Source organism: Lissotriton helveticus, chromosome 2_1 (assembly GCF_964261635.1).
Source record: "Lissotriton helveticus chromosome 2_1, aLisHel1.1, whole genome shotgun sequence".
In the NCBI taxonomy this organism is placed as follows: Eukaryota; Metazoa; Chordata; class Amphibia; order Caudata; family Salamandridae; genus Lissotriton; species Lissotriton helveticus.
This window is the reverse complement of record NC_136059.1, coordinates 771351645-771371184: the sequence shown is the minus strand read 5'-3', so window position 1 is coordinate 771371184 and position 19540 is coordinate 771351645.

Here is a 19540-nt window from a genome sequence, read left to right as displayed (position 1 = left end):
CAAAATCTTTGCATGCCCTAAGTTATCATATTCTAATTTCAGTTTTGCACAGATACAGCAATTTGAGGGGTGTTTATATATCACGGGGTCCCATGCTATATTGCAACTAAGTAAAATAGCTAGGCCTCCACTTGCGTGCCCTTTTGTGGATTTTTTGCTATACTGCAATACACATAATAATTCTTTAACTGGAACTCTTCCGTCGCCCACGTCTCTTGGAGACAGATGATCATGGGGTTTAAGTCAACCAATGATTTGAGCTTGTAACAAGATTTTCCTAGCCCCGCCACGTTCCATGATATAATTTTCCCCAACTGGCTACCCCCGCTCCACGGGGTTTTCACTTGATGTTTTTACCCCATTCAATGTACCAGCAATCCAACTCCATTTTGTGACCTCATCGTCCCCGTCCACTCTAGGGGCCTCCTGAACCCTGGGAGTAGGAAACTTAATTTCTCTTACTCCCGTTTTACTTCCTACCGTTATTTCCATGTCTTCAAACTTTATGTGTGTATTTTCATCCTTATATTCAGTGAAGCCCCTCCCTTGCACATGCTCCAGAGTTTTTGATCAGGGTACTATGCAGAACAACACTTGGTAAAATGTCTATTCCTCTTTTCCTGAAGCTGTCAATATTTGCTAAAACGAGTGCTGATACTATCCCTTAGGAAAAAGTTGTATAGTACTAGGGGGGGGGAGCTCCTCCAATCTAAGTATACCAATTCAATATCTTTAGTGGTGATTAACCCCAAATCCTCTATTTCGGAAATAATGCTAAGGAGGGCACTTCTAATCAGTATCATTGGTTCAGCTTCGAAAAGAGAGCTAAAGATTAGAACCTTATTCACTTGCCTAGCACCTATTTCAGTGTTCCTAGTTGTATTCATGCCTGATTGACCCATAGGTGAATTACATTTTGGCTTGCTCCCACTGTTGTTATCAACCGACGTTATTCTCAAACCTCCACCCATACCCTGACCAGTAACTGCACTCGATAAGGGCAGAACAGGCCCACAGGAGTTTTGGGCTGCACCTCCTGAGGCTACATTAGTGTCTAATACGGGGCTATTTAATTTAACCAATTTTCTTCCTGAACCAAGGTCACTGTTTAAGTCTATAATTTGCTCAATAGCTTCCTTACCCTCTTGAGTCAAAGGGGCATTCAATTCTATGGTTGAGCTATTATACTGAAGATCAATTTCCTGCCCATAACTTTGTATCTCTTCCAATATGGGTTGCACCATGGACCTTGTATACTTTCCGATGGAGAGGGATGTGTAACTAATTCCTATTTCATTTTCAGGATGGAACCGCAGTTTTTTCTGTTTACGTTTCGGTAAACGACGGTTCTTCATCTTCTTCTTCTTCCCCCTACGGCCACTTTTAGTATTTCCTTTCCTCACTAGAGAGGCCTCCCCCACAGGTGGACTAACTGAGGAGTTACCTAATTCGTCAGATGGCTGTGGACTTAGTTCCTTTGAATTAATTTTATTAAAAATTGGGAAAAGACGTACAGGGTTTAAAATTGAGGGAACCTCTATATTTATCTATTCCCCAAAAAAAGGGTCCTTGTCACTTTCCTTAGGATTAGGATAAGGTGAACCTGAAATTGGGTTACTTTCGGGGGAAGCTCTTTCAGAGCCAACAATAGGCTCTTTTAGTCCCCCCACCACTGTATTTGTACCAATATTTCGCATCACACTATTTACTTGAACTGTTTGACTGGGTACTGAAGGGACCATTTCCGGAAATAATGGGGCTTGATTAAGCTGTTTAAGACCTATCAATATAGGTAAAAGAACTTCCAGAATGTGATCAGAGTTTAAAGTACTTTTCTCCAACAAAGACAAAATTGCAGACATGATTTTCTCCAATCTCAAAAAGAACTCCATGAACCCCCCTGACCAAACGTTCTCACTTCTATTCAAAGAGTTCAAAGAGTTCACTACCCTTTTATCCTCCGTCAGCGAAACTCCCAATATCTTTTCAGCTGAGAGATCTAACAAATCACCAGCCAAAGACAGATTGGTAGGTGTACTACTGTACTTGGATGGCATACGTGTTTGAGCTCCTATTAATGGCGGGTACCCTTGAATATCTGAAGACAATTCTAAGTCCATCTCCGAAGTACCAGACTTTACCAGCTGCTTCATTCGTTCTGCATTCTTTTCTATTTGAATAGCAATGTCCGGTAATGTAAGATCCTCCGGTTTCGCCTGCCCGGAATTAAAGCTGGATTCTAACCGCCAGTCTATCCTAGGCAAAGGATCAGTTTCTTTTATGGGCAGACGGGCCCGCACAGATCTCTGAGTCATTTTTGTATTGTCCAAAAGGGATACCAAATCTGCTAGTGGGGAAACTAAGGTGACTTTCTTTTTTTCGGCGATCTTCTCCCGAGGATTACCATCTTCCTCCACCCTTGACAAGGCTGTTTCGGTTTCCATTTCCGAGGAATTACCCTCCCTTTCTGCTTGGCATGGATCTATTTCTCTTGGAGGAAGTACCACATCAGATTCACCCCCGTTGTTCTGACATATAATTACAGCGGGGTAAAGCGCCTCTGGTTTTATAAATTGACACTCTACCCTATTCCCTGGTACTACATGGTTATCCATTGATTCTTCACCTAACTTCTCCCATTTCTTCTCGTCTTTTAAGCCTTTTCCACGCTTAGAACTTTTTAACCCTTTTGAGAACATTGTCAACACCGAAGGGTAAGATTTATTAAGTGTAAGATGCTCACCGTTTTTCGGCGGCGTATGGGTTTCTGTGGCTTCAGGGAGCTCTTATCTCTTGAATTACTACCTCCCTGATTTACTGCTGATTTCCCTTTTAACTGTGAGCGAAGAACCCTAACTGGCATTACCATTGCATAAGAAATGTACAAACCGCTTACTCTTGATGCTTTTCGATTATTAAGGCGTGGGGAATGAAAGATAGGAAATAGGGGATAGGGAATGTAGCAAACAGGCCCGCCGCTCCTAACATTCAGTGGCTCCTATCGCACTCAGAGTCCAACCGTTCCCTCCTCGTTTTAGTTCTTACTGGTTCCTGCTATGCTAGTGCTATTCAGCGGCTTTCACCTACTCCCGTGCCTGTGTGTTCAGCAGCTCCTGTGTCTCGAATAGCTCCACAGGCTCCTCAGACTACTGCCACACTTAGGACACACTTAGGTCACACTTAGGTCTTTCAAAGGCCCCCTGCACTGAGCCACGGCAGCCACAGCAAACACCGCTACTCCAGCAACTCCTGCTGCACTCAGGCCTCACTCCTCCCCCAACCTCACTCACTCAGCTCCGGGAGGCACCGAAACCGACAGGTAACAGGTAACAGGGTAACAGGGTAACAGAGTAATAGCGTAATAGCGTAATAGCGGAAGCCAGGAAAAGGCTACTCCAGCATTATCAGGCTTTTCCAGCTGCCGGCGATTTCCTGGCGGCTCCTAGCGGTTCCTGCCACACCTGCCTAGACCGCCTCCACTGCCTGCTTTCATTGCCCGAGCCAGAGCCTGAGCCTTAAAACTCCTGCCCGCTTCAAGGGTGCTCCCAAAAGGTCCAATATGACCGTGCAGACTCCCACTGCTCTGACGCACTCAGGGGACGAAAATCACCTCCAAACCCCAGCAGCTCCAGGCATGAGACCGCCCCGGGTCCGAAGGTAAACTTTTCCTCGTACCTCGTACCTCGTCTCTCACTCTGGCTGTCCACACTCGCGGCTCGCGGCTCTCATTGCAGCCGTATTCACTCACGCCTCGCGGCTTGCGGCTTGACTACGGCCGCGTTCGCGCCTCCCAGCGTCTCGCAGCATCTCCCAGCGACCTCGGGGGACCGAAGGTGAGTTTTACGTGCTGCAGCTGCGGCTTGGCGGCTTGGCTGCAGCCGTATTTCGCCGTCTCTTGCCGTCTCTCGCGTCTCATGGGGGACCGAAGGTGAGTTTTACTTGCTGCAGCTGCGGCTTGGCGGCTTGGCGGCTTGGCTTGGCTGCGGCCATATTTCGCCATCTCTCGCGTCTCTCCCACTGCGTCTCCCTGTGCCAAATTCAAAAGCCCCCTAAATAGCCAACTTTCAACACAATGGCAAAGGATCAGAAAAATGTTTATGAATACCCACAAATATACACGTTTCTGTTCTCCAGCCGCTACCACTGTCTGCTCCTTAGTTAGTCGCAATACCCAGCTGGGCCTCCTACCGGACAATACAGCGAAGATGCTGGTTTGATGCTGCACGATGCCGTGGTGAAGACTTGCTGTGAGGTAGGGGGAAGGTAAGTCAAATCAAAGCAAAGCAGGGACGGAATCGGTACAAGACTCACAGTGCTCACGGCCCACGCAGTGACAGCCTCACTATCCCTTCCTTTCACGTCATAGTCCTTTCTCTATCATGCTGGAAATTAAACTGCTTAAAAACAAGTCGATTTCAAATGGCTATTGACATAGAAGAAGGCACGTCTGTTGCTTGTGGGTTAATAAATAACCTTTAAAACTATTCTCCTTTTTAAACGAAGGATTTTGGAGCTGCAATATTTAGCGGTGTCTACGACCGCTGTCCGCACCAGTTGAAGAGTGCATCGCAAATCGTATAAAACCGGAGCGTGCATATATATATATATATATATATATATTACCTACTGGCAGTCGCCAGTAGGTATATATAGTTAGGATTGTTTTGAATAGGGATTTCTGAAAATTCTATGTTGAATAACTTTGGGGTTGATGGACGGAATTGGCTGAAATTTTCAGGAAAATGGCACATTGTATTTCTGAGCGTCCCCTGAAAGTTTGGGGGGGTTTCGCCAAGCGGAGGCCGAGAAAAAAGGGGGGTCCCAAAACGTGTTTTTAACATTGAGTTTTCCATAGGGCGGTTGGACTCACTTTTAGCTCGAACGGCTGAATGGATTTCCACAAAACTTGGCAAAATTGTAGGGACTGGTAGCCCGATGTGCCTTTGCTATGTCTCAAGATATATGCTCCAGTGGCTTTTACGAAAATTAACTTTGAAAAATATATATTGGGCTACATTGGGCTATATATATGTTAGAGCCCAAATGTAGCCCAATGTAGCCCAATGTAGCCCAAAGATGGCCACCAGAGACAAAAAAAACAAATGTAGCCCAAATATCAGCCAGATGTATCCCAACTATAGCCCAATGACAGAATGTCCCAGAGTGTTCTAAAGAACAACTAGAACGCTAACAGTCTTACTTATGACAAAAGTATGGCACACCTGAAGTCATCTTGATTGGAATAAAGTGGTAACACTTAATACATTTAATTTGAAAAGGAACAAAATGAGGGGTTTCATTTTGCCATAGAAATGTTATATATATATATATATATATATATATATATATATATATATATATATATATATATATATATATATATATATATATTACCTACTGGCGGTCGCCAGTAGGTAAATATAGTTAGGATTTTTTTGAATAGGGATTTCTGAAAACTCTATGTTGAATAACTTTGGCGTTGATGGACGGAATTGGCTGAAATTTTCAGGAAAATGGCACATTTTGTTTCTGAGCATCCCCTGAAAGTTTGGGGGGGTTCCGTCAAGCGGGGGCCGAGAAAAAAGGGGGTCCCAAAACGTGTTTTTAACTTTGAGTTTTCCATAGGGCGGTTGGACTCACTTTTAGCTCGAACGGCTGAATGGATTTCTATGAAACTTGGCAAAATTGTAGAGACTGTTCGCCCGATGTGCCTTTGCTAGGTCTCAAGATATGTGCTCCAGTGGATTTTGAGAAATTAACGTTCAAAAAAATATATATATCTGTGACAGCGTCCCGGTTGTTGTGTTGTGTGGGTGATGTAAGTACCAACATGTAGGTACCAATGAAGAGTCTAAAATTCAATGTACACCGTCTCCTCTGTAGATATTTTGTATGTTCTAATATGGGTTATTTAAATGTAAATGTGTGGAAAAGCACTTCATGCTTTAAAGCAATTGTATTTTTGAACTGATTGTTCTTTCCTCTTAGTCCTCCTCTTTGTTTTTTTTCCCCCACACTCTTCTTCAGCATGATAGTTGATAAATTCGTTCCCTCAAAAAATTTATATACATAAAAAAATTATATTAAATACATATAAAATATATTTTTCCTTTAAAAGAAGAATACATTTTACAGCTTTTGATATTTGCTATTAAAAAACCATTGAAATTCACTGAAAAAACCATAGGTTATAGACCATATATAGTTAGGAATTAGCATTTACAAAACCTTGAAAATTCACTGAAAAAACCATAGGTTATAGACCATATATAGTTAGGAATTAGCATTTACAAAACCTTATTTTACTCACACAAAACCATTGAAATTCGCATATATAGTTAGTTGCACTAACTATATATCGCGCACCCGCAATCCACTGCTGATCATGTCACATATTACATCATTCATGACATGGTCAGTGACATCACTGATGACATCACTGATGACATCTCAAATGACATCACTGATGACATCACTGATGACAACATCCAGTGACTGTATGTTTCTGTAAAGTTAAAATATGTCTTACATATTGAAGAATGAGTGGATGTATAAGTGTCTGGATGAAGGATTTAGTAGGTGCATGACTGACTGTATGAGTGAGTGATTAAATGTGTCTCACTGAGTGCATGGGTTAGTGACTAAACTGTCTTAATTTGTGCATCATTATGTCTGTTGTTCTGTAAACTGCTGCATGTGTTGATCAGTAGCTATATGAGTAACTATATGGGTTATTGATTGGTTGCCCAAGTATTTGTATGGGAGACTGAGTGAGTGTGTGGGTGGCTGGGAGGTGTATGACTCTGTGCATAGATGTGTGAGCAGTTGATTCACTAGATGTATGGGTTCAAAAGTGCATGTGGAAACAGCTGTATGGGCGGTTGACTGTGTGCATCAGTGTATTGGTGAGTGAATGGATATCTCAGTGCGACATGTCAAAGTAAGTACATATGTAAAACACAGTACATGTGAGAGTTGACATATATAAATAACTGTGCATAAGAGCCAGTGAATGTGTGAGTGGCTGTATGGATCATTGTGAACTTGTATCCGGGATTGTATAAGAGAGTAAATATGTGTTAGTATATGTTTGAATAAGTAAGGTGTGTATAACTGTATAGTTGAGGAAATGGAGGTGTGATTGATTCTTTGCATGACTGACTAGGTGTGTGAGTAACTCCATGGATGAGTGACAGTCTGTGAGTGTCTGTTTACACTGAGTGTATCTAAGGTTATATTAGAGTCTGAAGAGGTTCATCGTATTATTACATGAATGATGTCATTAGTGATGTGATCAGTAATGTCAAATGAGATGTCTTCAGTGATGTCATTTGAGATGTCATCAGTGATGTCATCAGTGATGTCATCAGTGATGTCATTTGAGATATCATCAGTGATGTCATCAGTGATGTCATTTGAGATGTCATCAGTGATGTCATCAGTGATGTCACTGACCATGTCATGAATGATGTAATATGTGACATGATCAGCAGTGGATTGCGGGTGCGCGATATATAGTTAGTGCAACTAACTATATATGCGAATTTCAATGGTTTTGTGTGAGTAAAATAAGGTTTTGTAAATGCTAATTCCTAACTATATATGGTCTATAACCTATGGTTTTTTCAGTGAATATATATATATATATATATATATATGCATTACCTACTGGCGGTCGCCAGTAGGTAGTTATAGTTAGGACCTAGCTACCATAGGAAATCCGCAACATTCTATTGGGAATAACTCTGGCGCCTGTTGAGGAATTTTGGCCAGCACCGCTCCGCTCCTTCTCTGAAAGTTTCGGGGGGATTCGTGAAGTGGGGGCTGAGAAAAAAGGGGGGTCCCTAAACGTGTTTTCCCCATGTTAATTTCCATAGGACGTTCTGACACGGCTACAGCCCGAATCGCTGAACGGAATTACGCCAAACTTTGCAAAATTGTAGAGACTGGTACGCAGATGTGCCTTTGCTATATTTGGTAAAAATTGCTCCAGTGTTTTTTTTGTAAATTAACTTCAAAAACACATATATATCTATAGGCGCGCTCCGAGCGCTCACCGGTACGCGTACCGGGGAGCGCACCCGGCGCGCCATGGGAGTGCGCGAGCGGAAAGCTGATTGGCTGTCGGATGTCTGTCAACATTCTAAACAGTCTGGAGAGTCCGCCATCTTGTGTCTCGGTAGAATTGAGACACAAGAGGTGAAAATAAAAAGGGGGAAATGATTAAAAGGGGGCAGGGTACACACCCCCTGACCCCCTAGGTTTTCTGAGGGGGGCCTAGAAGGACCCTGAAGGGCAAAAAAACTATTTTTTTTGTTGCAATTTTCACGGGGTAAGCGCTGTGTGCGTTCCCATGTACGCTCACCGGTACGCGCACCCAGAGCGTACCACAGGGAAAAACATTGAAAATAGTGTAAAATAAGAATTTGGATTGCTTAGAGGTAGGGTAGCTCTAAAAAGAGCTGTTGTGTTATGTGGGTGATTTAAGTACCTACAAGTAGGTACCGATGCAGAGTCTAAAATTAACTTCAATACAATCACTTCGCTACTACCTCATAAATTAGAAATAAAAATGAATAATATGTCAACTAATTTTAAATTTGTAAATATTAATTTATTGTTCAGAATTTTCATAATTTAATAGAACTTGTAGCATGTCCTCATCTGGAATTTCCTCTTTAATCATATGATCAGGAATCTCCTCATTATAAGTGTGCCATGGTGATTGTTGAAATTCTATTGTATCCAAACATTTGATAAATTGTTCATCAAGATATTCATCCCAAAAATTATTTATGTCATCTCCTCCTTGTGATAAAATGGTGCTGTCGATATCCGTGACATTTTGAATTTCAATAAATGTAGTTGAAATTTCAAAAGAAATTTCCTTGGTCTCCTCATTCTGATCCATTTTAATTTCAAATTTCTTGCTGTAAATTGCAGAAAAAAGTAATCACTTTCATTTATCATTTTTAGTCATACATAATATAAAAGTAGCTTAATCAAGTATTTAGTTCTTTAAAATTAATTGGTAGTGTATAGTATCAGGCAGGTACTAGAAATATAAAGCACTGCATGTGATGAAGCCTATCTTAATCCATAATTATAAGAGAATGACTGTAAATAGCTAACAGAAAACATTTTCCAAATTATCTTAAAGTGTACAACATAGTTCCTCTTACAAAATAACAACTCACTTTTTTGAAAGTAGCAGAAGAGTTAGTACTGTGTAATTCAATTTCCAGAAATTGAGCACCCAAAATTCCTCTCAAAAGTACCTCAGACAGGAGTATCACAAAATGGCCGTGTTTTCCTCTCATTTAAGATATATACATAACCAATTATACTTCATCACACACAAATTCAAAATGAAAGTAACATTTTGATTGGTTCTACATTTCAATAATTTCAAATGTGTTTTCCCCATGCAATTATCTATAGGACATTTAGACACGGGTACAGGCCGTACGGCTGAATGGAATTACACCAAACGTGGCAAAATGATAGGCACTGGTACGTAGTAGGGCCTTTTCCATATTTGTTTAAAATTGCACCGGTGGTTTTTACGAAAAGCAACTTCAAAAACACATATATATCTATAGGCGTGCACCGAGCGCTCACCGGTACGCGTACCGGGGAACACATCCGGCGCGGCACGAAAGTGCGTGAACGGAAAGCTGATTGGCTCTCGGGTGTCTGTCAACATTCCAAACAGTCCGGAGATTCCGCCATCTTGTGTCTCTGTAGAATCGAGACACAAGTGGTGAAAATAAAAAGGGGGAAATGATTAAAAGGGGGCAGGGTAGACACCCCCTAGGTTTTTTGAGGGAGGCCTAGAAGGACCCTGAAGGGCAAAAAAACTTTTTACATTTTTTTTCGCGGGGTGAGCTCTGGGTGCGTTCCCATGTACGCTCTCCGGTACGAGCACCCTGAGCGCACCACGGGGAAAAACAGTGTAAAAAATTAGAGTAAAAAAATAATTTAGAGTGCTTAGAGGTAGAGTAGCTCTGAAAAGAGCTGTTGTGTTATGTGGGTGTTTTTTGTACCTACAGGTAGGTACCAATGCAGAGTCTCAAATTCAAAAGGAAGACTCTATTCCCCTCATCTGTAAAATGTACACCATCTCTCCTATAGATGCCTTGCATGTTGTAACGCAAGTTGTTGTGGTATATGGAACCCATACCATAGTCTCTGAGGAAAGCAGAAACAGATTTATTCACATGTTTCCTTGCTTTCTCAATCTGTGGACAAAATTGGTTGGACCAGTTCCATTTTTGCCTTTGGCATATATTAGACAATACCAAGGCAGTTTTTGGAAAAAGTGACATCAATTGTCCAAAGATGTCCTTTAAAAGCATTTCCAGACCAACCCCAGTCAAAGTGCCCAAGTCATTGCCACCACAGTGCACAATTATGAGGTCAGGGTGTGGTAGATGCATAAAGGATTTTATCAATGGTATCAATTGATGACTTCCTAATCCTCTCTGTCCAATCCACACAATGTCCACATTTGGTAAATCAAGGTTGTGAATACCTCTGTTACTTGCAAATTTTTCACTCCAGTAGACAAAGCTAAGACCCACAAACCAGACTTTTGGCATCTTGAATGTAGATGTGCTTCTATTCAGATGAGTTGTGGAAATGAAATGGCAGTTTGAAAGTAGGAATTATGAAAAAAAGTGGTTGAGATTCAGTGCACTTGAAAAACAAGAAATGATTGGTGCTTTCTTATAATTCACCACTGAAAATTAGGGTGTGTGCTTTTTTTTTAAGAAGTCATTTTAATGGTTGAGAAAAGGTCATTTAAAGAAACATTGCATATGATTAGCTAGGACATTGAGAGGTCAAACACCCTTGCTGGATTCTTTTGCAACATACTATGATGAACTTTTGAACTGTGTGCTGGGTTAGGTGGGAGTTACCATGGTAACAGGATGAATGAGCATTGGGGGGATAGGCGAATATTTTGTGAGTTTCAAAGTGTTGAAATGTACAACCAATTAAAATGTGCAGTTGTGTTTTGAATTTATGTGGGAAGAATTTTAATTGGTTATGTACCAGAATATGGGTCTGAAATGCGAGGGAATCTGTGCCATTATTGAAAGGCTCCAGTGACAGAAGCATTATTCAGAGATTCTGCTTAAGAAAATCTGGTGTGTGTGACTGACACGGTTCTACATCTTCCAAAGCATTTTTAAAGGTGAGTAATGATTCTTTTAATAAAGATAGACTGCTTTATGTACTATGGGGATGATTAAGAAGCATATGGTGCTTCTTAATTCTAGCATTGTGTGTCATGTTTTTTTGTAATGCTGTTTAAAAATGTAATGGTGCATATTGGAAATGTATTTTGAAAATGAGTTAGGTTTCTGCTTTGTTTTTGTAGTGGTCATTTAAATGGGCTGTGCTTTGTGTAAAAAATGATGTACTAAGGAAAATGTTTTCTGGTAAAATGTCTGGCTTTTAAATTTTGGTCACGGTTCACACTGAGTGTCTGTTTGAAATAAGGAATTACATTTTCACATTTTTCAATAATGTCACCTATTCCTTTTAACAGTTTGCCTCTCTTAGCTTAAAGGGTACTCTGTGTCTGTGTCTCATGTCACTTTGCACGTGCATAATCTCTCTTTTTCTGTGTGTCATTTCTCTCTTTTTGTGTGTGTGTCATGACATGTTTCTCATGTGCCTAAGATCAAACTGTGAGTCAACCTTGATTTGAAATGGATCTGGGTGAATAATATGCTTAGTTGATGTCTTTAAAAATATGGAAGTACATGTTTTTTTAAAGTCAGTTGGGCTTTAGTATATGTTCTAGTAGGGAATCTTAGGCAGTGTGTGTGTTAGGCCTCTTACTTCAGAAATAGGCTCTAAGCTGTGCAATCAAGATCCAGGGTGTGCCTTTGAAATGAAAAAGGAATGTTATGTCTTGCTTATATATATGTGGTCTGTTTTTTGCCAGTAGAGACAGTGAGATAGTATTAGCACAAACACACATATTGCATGCAGAGACAGACATGGTAGATTACATGTAACATCCTGGTCATGTGCTTAGGATCACACTGTGAGTCAAGCTTGATTTTAAATGAATCTGGATGAATAATATGCTTATTTGATGTCTTAAAAAATATGGAAGTACATGTTTTTTTTACTATGGGAAATGTTTTCTGGTAAAATGTCTGGCTTTTAAATTTTGGTCAAGGTTCACACTGAGTGTCTGTTTGAAATAAGGAATTACATTTTCACATGTTTCAATAATGTCACCTGTGCCTTTTAACAGTTTGCCTCTCTTAGCTTAAAGGGTACTCTGTGTATGTGTCTCATGTCACTTTGCACGTGCATAATCTCTATTTTTCTGTGTGTCATTTCTCTCTTTGTGTGTGTGTCATGACATGTTTCTCATGTGCCTAAGATCAAACTGTGAGTCAAGCTTGATTTTAAATAGATCTGGGTGAATAATATGCTTAGTTGATGTCTTTAAAAATATGGAAGTACATGTTTTTTTAAAGTCAGTTGGGCTTTAGTATATGTTCTAGTAGGGAATCTTAGGCAGCGTGTGTGTTAGGCCTCTTACTTCAGAAATAGGCTCTAAGCTGTGCAATCAAGATCCAGGGTGTGCCTTTGAAATGAAAAAGGAATGTTATGTCTTCCTTATATATATGTGGTCTGTTTTTTGCCAGTAGAGACAGTGAGATAGTATGAGCAGACACACATATATTGCATGCAGAGACAGACATGGTAGATTACATGTAACATCCTGGTCATGTGCGTAAGATCACACTGTGAGTCAAGCTTGATTTTAAATGGATCTGGGTGAATAATATGCTTAGTTGATGTCTTTAAAAATATGGAAGTACATGTTTTTTTAAAGTCAGTTGGGCTTTAGTATATGTTCTAGTAGGGAATCTTAGGCAGCGTGTGTGTTAGGCCTCTTACTACAGAAATAGCCTCTAAGCTGTGCAATCAAGATCCAGGGTGTGCCTTTGAAATGAGAGAGGAATGTTATGTGTTGCTTATATATATGTGGTCTATTTTTTGCCAGTAGAGACAGTGAAATAGTATGAGCAGACACACACATATTGCATGCAGAGACAGACATGGTAGATTACATGTAACATCCTGGCCATGTGCCTAAGATCACACTGTGAGTCAAGCTTGATTTTAAATGGATCTGGGTGAATAATATGCTTAGTTGATGGCTTTAAAAATATGGAAGTACATGTTTTTTTAAAATCAGTTGGGCTTTAGTATATGTTCTAGTAGGGAATCTTAGGCAGCGTGTGTGTTAGGCCTCTTACTTCAGAAATAGGCTCTAAGCTGTGCAATCAAGATCCAGGGTGTGCCTTTGAAATGAAAAAGGAATGTTATGTCTTGCTTATATATATGTGGTCTGTTTTTTGCCAGTAGAGACAGTGAGATAGTATTAGCACAAACACACATATTGCATGCAGAGACAGACATGGTAGATTACATGTAACATCCTGGTCATGTGCCTAGGATCACACTGTGAGTCAAGCTTGATTTTAAATGAATCTGGGTGAATAATATGCTTAGTTGATGTCTTTAAAAATATGGAAGTACATGTTTTTTTTACTATGGGAAATGATTTCTGGTAAAATGTCTGGCTTTTAAATTTTGGTCAAAGTTCATACTGAGTGTCTGTTTAAAATACGGAATTACATTTTCATATTTTTCAATAATGTCACCTGTGCCTTTTAACAGTTTGCCTCTCTTAGCTTAAAGGGTACTCTGTGTCTGTGTCTCATGTCACTTTGCACGTGCATAATCTCACTTTTTCTGTGTGTCATTTCTCTCTTTGTGTGTGTGTCATGACATGTGTCTCATGTGCCTAAGATCACACTGTGAGTCAAGCTTGATTTTTAATGGACCTGGGTGAATAATATGCTTAGTTGATGTCTTTAAAAATATGAAAGTACATGTTTTTTTAAAGTCAGTTGGGCTTTAGTATATGTTCTAGTAGGGAATCTTAGGCAGCGTGTGTGTTAGGCCTCTTACTTCAGAAATAGGCTCTAAGCTGTGCAATCAAGATCCAGGGTGTGCCTTTGAAATGAAAAAGGAATGTTATGTCTTGCTTATATATATGTGGTCTGTTTTTTGCCAGTAGACACAGTGAAATAGTATGACCAGAGACACACATATTGCATGCAGAGAGAGACATGGTAGATTACATGTAACATCCTGGTCATGTGCCTAAGATCACACTGTGAGTCAAGCTTGATTTTAAATGGATCTGGGTGAATAATATGCTTAGTTGATGTCTTTAAAAATATGGAAGTACATGTTTTTTTAAAGTCATTTGGGCTTTAGTATATGTTCTAGTAGGGAATCTTAGGCAGCGTGTGTGTTAGGCCTCTTACTTCAGAAATAGGCTCTAAGCTGTGCAATCAAGATCCAGGGTGTGCCTTTGAAATGAAAAAGGAATGTTATGTCTTGCTTATATATATGTTGTCTGTTTTTTGCCAGTAGAAACAGTGAGATAGTATTAGCAGAAACACACATATTGCATGCAGAGACAGACATGGTAGATTACATGTAACATCATAGTCATGTGCCTAAGATCACACTGTGAGTCAAGCTTGATTTTAAATTGATCTGGGTGAATAATATGCTTAGTTGATGGCTTTAAAAATATGGAAGTACATGTTTTTTTAAAATCAGTTGGGCTTTAGTATATGTTCTAGTAGGGAATCTTAGGCAGCGTGTGTGTTAGGCCTCTTACTTCAGAAATAGGCTCTAAGCTGTGCAATCAAGATCCAGGGTGTGCCTTTGAAATGAAAAAGGAATGTTATGTCTTGCTTATATATATGTTGTCTGTTTTTTGCCAGTAGAAACAGTGAGATAGTATTAGCAGAAACACACATATTGCATGCAGAGACAGACATGGTAGATTACATGTAACATCATAGTCATGTGCCTAAGATCACACTGTGAGTCAAGCTTGATTTTAAATTGATCTGGGTGAATAATATGCTTAGTTGATGTCTGTAAAAATATGGAAGTACATGTTTTTTTAGAGTCAGTTGGGCTTTAGTATATGTTCTAGTAGGGAATCTTAGGCAGCATGTGTATTAGGCCTCTTACTTCAGAAATAGGCTCTAAGCTGTGCAATCAAGATCCAGGGTGTGCCTTTAAAATGAAAAAGGAATGTTATGTCTTGCTTATATATATGTGGTCTGTTTTTTGCCAGTAGAGACAGTGAGATAGTATTAGCACAAACACACATATTGCATGCAGAGACAGACATGGTAGATTACATGTAACATCCTGGTCATGTGCCTAGGATCACACTGTGAGTCAAGCTTGATTTTAAATGAATCTGGGTGAAAAATATGCTTAGTTGATGTCTTTAAAAATATGGAAGTACATGTTTTTTTTACTATGGGAAATGATTTCTGGTAAAATGTCTGGCTTTTAAATTTTGGTCAAGGTTCACACTGAGTGTCTGTTTGAAATACGGAATTACATTTTCATATTTTTCAATAATGTCACCTGTGCCTTTTAACAGTTTGCCTCTCTTAGTTTAAAGGGTACTCTGTGTCTGTGTCTCATGTCACTTTGCACGTGCATAATCTCTCTTTTTCTGTGTGTCATTTCTCACTTTGTGTGTGTGTCATGACATGTGTCTCATGTGCCTAAGATCAAACTGTGAGTCAAGCTTGATTTTTAATGGATCTGGGTGAATAATATGCTTAGTTGATGTCTTTAAAAATATGGAAGTACATGTTTTTTTAAAGTCAGTTGGGCTTTAGTATATGTTCTAGTAGGGAATCTTAGGCAGCGTGTGTGTTAGGCCTCTTACTTCAGAAATAGGCTCTAAGCTGAGCAATCAAGATCCAGGGTGTGCCTTTAAAATGAAAAAGGAATGTTATGTCTTGCTTATATATATGTGGTCTGTTTTATGCCAGTAGACACAGTGAAATAGTATGACCAGAGACACACATATTGCATGCAGAGAGAGACATGGTAGATTACATGTAACATCCTGGTCATGTGCCTAAGATCACACTGTGAGTCAAGCTTGATTTTAAATGGATCTGGGTGAATAATATGCTTAGTTGATGTCTTTAAAAATATGGAAGTACATGTTTTTTTAAAGTCATTTGGGCTTTAGTATATGTTCTAGTAGGGAATCTTAGGCAGCGTGTGTGTTAGGCCTCTTACTTCAGAAATAGGCTCTAAGCTGTGCAATCAAGATCCAGGGTGTGCCTTTGAAATGAAAAAGGAATGTTATGTCTTGCTTATATATATGTTGGCTGTTTTTTGCCAGTAGAAACAGTGAGATAGTATTAGCAGAAACACACATATTGCATGCAGAGACAGACATGGTAGATTACATGTAACATCATAGTCATGTGCCTAAGATCACACTGTGAGTCAAGCTTGATTTTAAATTGATCTGGGTGAATAATATGCTTAGTTGATGTCTGTAAAAATATGGAAGTACATGTTTTTTTAGAGTCAGTTGGGCTTTAGTATATGTTCTAGTAGGGAATTTTAGGCAGCATGTGTATTAGGCCTCTTACTTCAGAAATAGGCTCTAAGCTGTGCAATCAAGATCCAGGGTGTGCCTTTAAAATGAAAAAGAATGTTATATCTTGCTTATATATATATGTGGTCTATTTTTTGCCAGTAGAGACAGTGAGATAGTATTAGCACAAACACACATAATGCATGCAGAGACAGACATGGTAGATTACATGTAACATCCTGGTCATGTGCCTAAGATCACACTGTGAGTCAAGCTTGATTTTAAATGGATCTGGGTGAATAATATGCTTAGTTGATGTCTTTAAAAATATGGAAGTACATGTTTTTTTTTTAATAAAACAGTTTTTATTGCAGGTGGGTTAGCATACACAGCTGATCATTGCCTACAACCCTGAGGCCGGCAGCTTGTGACAACCGGAAAAATAAAGAAATACACGGCCTTTGTGCCAACATCCCGGGGGCTCGGCGGCGGTTGCATTATCTTCGTAAAATGCTAAGATCTAGTACATAACCATAGTATATGTAAGCAGACTGTTTGGTATTTTCTTGATTGTATAAACAATGGCAATCTTATAACAAGAACACATAACTGAAAAGAAAGCAGAGTCAAATAATAGTCACAGTTAGAGCAGTATATAGAAACCAACATCTAATTCAAGCATAGCACAAGTTAGCGCAAGATTCGTCCCCTAGGTCCAGTACGCGACACAGCCAGTTCCTCCGTAGGAGAGTCACAAAGGTCCCCTCTATAAGCATTCCAGTGACCCCACTTTTTGTCCCACACCCCAGGACAGCCACGCACTTTGTACACTGCTTTTTCTGCAATCATACAGCGGTCCATTTCGGCCACCCAGCCCACAACCAGCGGTCTGTCTTGGGAACCCCATTTCATCGCGATGGAGCGTTTGGCCAGCAGGAATCCCAGTGCCGCCCACTGTAGCTCCTGGACATTCAGGTCGTTGGCCCCCCATATATCAAGGACACATGGTCGAGGCAATGAGGAGAGCGGTTTACCCAAGGAGTCACTCATCTTCCTTATAACGGCCCCCCAAAACTGTTTCACCCTCGGGCACTCCCACAGCATGTGAAAGAAGGTGCCAGGTAAACCACAGCCCCGAAGGCACAATGGGTCAGGGCGTCGGCCAATTCTCACCAGGGTGATAGCGGACATATATGCCCTATGCAGTATCTTTAGTTGTATCAGTCGGAACCTGTGGCAGATAGCCGACTGCCTAGGGGACATAAGGGCCGAGCGCCAATCTTCCTCATCTAAGGGGCCCAAGTCTATCTCCCATTTGACCCGTAATGACTGGAAGTTGTCGGGGAGGTTATTACATAGTTTCCGATAGGTGTAGGAGATGGCCTTTTCAGGAAGTGGCTCTGAAAGCAATCTATCCTCCAGGGGGGAGATAACAGGAATGGAGGAAAGGTCTGGAATGGCGGTCTGGATGGCGTGTGTAATTTGTAAGTATCGGAAAAATTCCGTGGGTGCAAGGGAGTATTTAGCCTGAAGAGCACTAAAAGACAAGATGGTACCCTTGTGAACAAGATCTCCTACCTCCGAAATCCCGATCATGTCCCATTTGTCAAAACCTTGGGAGAAACAGAGGGAGCCCAGCTGTTGTGACGACCACAGGGGGGTAGCTTTAGTGATTGTGCCCGCCCATCCCAGACTCTTGTTGGCCCTATGCCATAGTGTAATCATGTGGGCCATGGGACCAACATATCTGTGTTTAGTGGGTCTACCATAGAGGGCCCCCAGATATCCCTCCCGCCCAGTTTGGCTTCTATCAAGAAGGAAGGCCGGATTGAGGGGCGAACCATGTATCCAGTGGTTAATCGCCACCAACTGTGACGCCCAGTAATAGAGGCGGAGGTTAAGTAGGGCAATGCCTCCATCGTACCAGCCTTGAAAGAGTTTACACAGGGCAATCTGAGCGGCCCCTCCGTCCCATAATAAGAGACGAAGCTCGCTCTCTACCGTCCGAAAGTAGGAGTCTGGAATTAAGAAAGGACAGTTCTGTAAGGTATATAGAAAACGCGGGAGAGCCAGCATTTTGAAAAGCGCCGCCCTACCTGGGAGGGAGAGCGGGAGGGAGCGCCAATGGGTAACGTCGGCATGAAGTCTGCGCAAGGGGCCCAGCAAATTACGATCGTAAAAGATCTTCGAATCAGGTGTAACATAAATACCGAGGTATTGAAAGCCGTCAGTAGGAATCGCAATGGAAAACCCTCGGGGCAGCCGGGGAGGGGGGCCATGCAACATAAACAGTGTAGATTTAGCCCAATTGATCGAATAGCACGAGTATTTTCCAAAATTGGTGAGGACATGGAACAAACTGTTAATGGAGGACCGGGGGGAGGACACATAAATCAGGATATCATCGGCGTAGAGGGAGATCTTGTCCGACACATTGTCATTCCACTGGAGGCCTCTGATAGAGACGTCTGTGCGGATCCAGTGGGCGAGGGGCTCAAGGGTAAGGGCAAAGAGCAGCGGGGATAGGGGGCAGCCCTGCCTAGTACCTCGGTGGAGGTGAAATCGTCGAGATGTGTGGTCATTGACCCTGACCTGGGCAAAGAGGTCCGTGTACAGGAGTCTCACCCAGCTAATAAATTGGGGCCCAAAGCCAAAGCGGGTTAGAACCTCGAAGAGGTAAGGCCATTCGATCGAATCGAACGCCATCATGGCATCAAGTGATAAGATGGCCGCGTCTTGCTGAATAGTGGATTGGCGGATCATGACATTGTGGACCCTCCGCAGATTTAACGCCGTGTTGCGACCCGGAAGGAAACTGGATTGGTCGTCATGTATTAGGGAGGGAAGGACGAGAAGAAGCCGGTTGGCCAGCAGTTTAGCCAGGACCTTTGCCTCTGCGCTGATCAGGGAGATTGGTCGATAGGAGCCGCAGTCAGTGGGCGGCTTGGTCGGCTTGAAGATTACAGCAATGGAGGCTAGCCGCTGTGCAAGTGGGAGTATACCGTCGTCGCGGCTTTGTAGAACCATATTCCGAAGATGTGGGACAATCTCTCT